Source organism: Oreochromis aureus, linkage group 2 (assembly GCF_013358895.1).
Source record: "Oreochromis aureus strain Israel breed Guangdong linkage group 2, ZZ_aureus, whole genome shotgun sequence".
In the NCBI taxonomy this organism is placed as follows: domain Eukaryota; kingdom Metazoa; phylum Chordata; class Actinopteri; order Cichliformes; family Cichlidae; genus Oreochromis; species Oreochromis aureus.
In genome coordinates, this window is record NC_052943.1 from 30,664,190 (window position 1) to 30,667,266 (window position 3,077).

Genomic DNA, 3,077 nt, shown 5'->3' on the forward strand with positions numbered 1-3,077 from the left:
GAATGTTTGCTCTCTGTGTTGCGGCGGTTCACCCACGTATACTGAAGGTGACAAAGAGCTTGGTAAGTCACGTGTGTCTGGATCAAATCCCAGTAAATTCCATGAAGGTAAATGAGGAAGTTAATATTGTAATGATTTACTTTTGATCACAGGCTGGGTCTGCACTCTGAGAAACGAGACCGGGGTTCAAGCTTCACCATGGACATGAACCAGCAAACGCATTTTCTGTAAGAAGATGAAGGACAGCAGCGTCATGTGTTCATCACAGTTGAGATCACAGACAGATGTGGACAGAGGTTCAGTCCCAACATAACAGGATGCTCTGCTTTAGTCGTTGCTTTTTGGTGGATTTTGTTTTGCACACGAGTGACAAGAATGACTCAGAATGCTCTTCTCTCCCAGACTGAGCTCATTTTAGATTGATTTGAGCCTTTTAGCTCCAGAGTCAGCCAGGAGGCAAAACATCAAAGTAAAATCAGACGTTTCTGCAAATCTCATAAAAAAAATAAAATGAGGTGATCAGCCTGGGTCCATTCTCAGAGCAGCTCACCTGAGCTCACCTACATCACAGTAGGCTCAGCCAAAGAAGAAAGAGGCCCACAACAGAGAACTGCAGCCTGTGAAAAAAACTTCCTGGAAATAAAATGGAGTAAAATAAAATAAACTGCCTGCTGCTTACAGCCATATTTTTGTCGTTCTATCTCCATACAGATCCTGATGTGATGGAGGACTCTCAGCTTTATTTCATGCTGTTTAACTAAAGTATTGCAGTAACTGTTCTGGGGTTATGGCCACTGTACACATATACGAAACACATGATGCTGTCTGTAAACATTTGGACCTGAACACTTTTAAGTGAAGCTGTGAGCTCTGTTCTGTGGAGTCTGCAGGTCTGCGGTGATCCCGGAGCTGGATCCTGAACCGACTGTAGGAAGCGTCTGTGGATTCTTTGCAGGCTGAAACACGTTCAGTGAAGGCGTGCTCCTTGTTCACTCTGCTGTGTCACCGTGAGGCCGTTACCTGCACAAAGGCTATGTTTGTACTGTCACACCTGCTCTGACCTTTGTCCTCACACACAGTAAAGACCAAAAGTGAATGTAAAAGCTTTGCTGCTCTACGAGCACACTCTGAGATCACAGCACACTCGGACCGTGATAGGATGACTGGACTTTACAAGTCATTACAGGCTCCTCCTCAAACATGGAGAGCACAGAGAGGCTGAAAGAGGCGGAGCCTGAGTTTCATCCAGCACGCTCATAGCTCATCGCTGCAGCACTCTCACTTTTACTCTGTCAATATTAGTGTCAGCGACATTCTGTATTTTTGTGCTGTTTAGGAATTGTGGGAAAAAGCCACTCACAGATACTCTCAAATACTCTCAAATACTCACAGATACTCTCAAATACTCTCAAATACTCACAGATACTCTCAAATACTCTCAAATACTCACAGATACTCTCAAATACTCTCAAATACTCACAGATACTCGTGTATTACATATGATACACTTGGTGTTAGTTTAAAAATAGAATGGGAGGTGGAGCCTTCAGTTTTCAGGCCCCTCTTCTGTGGAACCAGCTTCCAGTTTGGATCCAGGAGACAGACACTATCTCTACTTTTAAGATTAAGCTTCAAACTTTCCTTTTTGCTAAAGCATATAGTTAGGGCTGTATCTCTCTCTCTCTCACACACACACACACACACTGTGTGAACACAGTATACTTGTAGGTGCACACATGTGCAGCTCTGCAGTTTTCACACATGCTCACTCAGAGTCAGAGTCCCTATCATGTGACTCAAGGACGAGTGTCAGCGGCCGAAGGTCAGCCAGCTCCACATGAGCGCCGCATTCCACTCAGCTGTGTGTGTGCGCGTGTGCGTGTGTGCGTGTGTGCGTGTGTGCTCTCCATGCAACATTTGCATTTTAATACAGCAGGATCATGACTCACTCAAATTATAGTTACAGTTAAACTGAAAGTGTATGTTTGTCTTAACCTTTCCACATGTCAGGAGTTTTTGTGTATGTGTGTCTCTGTGTGTGTGTCAGATTTGATCCTGCTGTTCCCATTAGTGTTGCTATTGATTAGTGTTGGTAATACACGTGACTGTGTGTGTGTGTGTTTCTGTCTACCTGAGATGGTGTGATTGTGCATTAGCGTGTGTGTGTGTGTGTGTGTGTGTGTGTGTGTGTGTGTGTGTGTGTGTGTGTGTGTGTGTGTGTGTAAAAAGCCTCTTTGTAATTGTGCAGTGTGAAGGCCATCTCAAGAGCACATCATCTTCCTGCGCTCTGGAGAAGATGATGTGATGGATCGATGCTCAGTGAGGATGAGGAGGAGGAGGAGGAGTGATGCTGTGATCCCAACCATGGAGGAGGGCTCTGATTGGTGTAATTCAGGGATGTTTAGATTATTGGAGCTTTTAAAAATACCTGAAAATAAAGTTACTTTGTAGAAGACCTTACAATGTTCCTGTTTGACAGTTAATGCTCTTCTACCAGCGTGCTGAGAGTTCACCTCCAGCGATGGCACACCTTGTTTTTGGCCCCTCGCCATCATACTGCCTCGACCAAAAGCTATGGCCCCAGCATTGTCTTTATCTTCTCCACATTTGGATGCTACAATCCACGTGGCGTACACAGAACCTGAACCTGGCATTCATGGCAGGGCTCCTGGCAGCCCTGTGAGACTGCAGATAGGCTGTTCAGTCTGGATAGAGACCCGTCGGCCATATTGTCCTGCACACCTGACTGCAAATCTATAGAAGACGGTTCCTGAGTGCTGACAGGGTGAAGTTGCCCTGTGGCACGGGCCCATCCAGACCAGTCACTGCAGCAGGGTCCACGCTCACAGGTACTGCTAATCTGGCCCCTGACTGCCAACACCTGGGGCACCAGATGCACCAAACGAGAGTCAGTAACAGAAGAATGTGTTTGAGAATATTTTTAATTGGGAAAAAGATGAAATATCAAAACTGGATTCAAACATCGGCTTATTTTAAGTACAGATTTAATCTGAAGTCAGCAGGTACAGTGCAGGTGTTTGAGGATCAGATGTTAATGCTTATAGAACAATAAAACT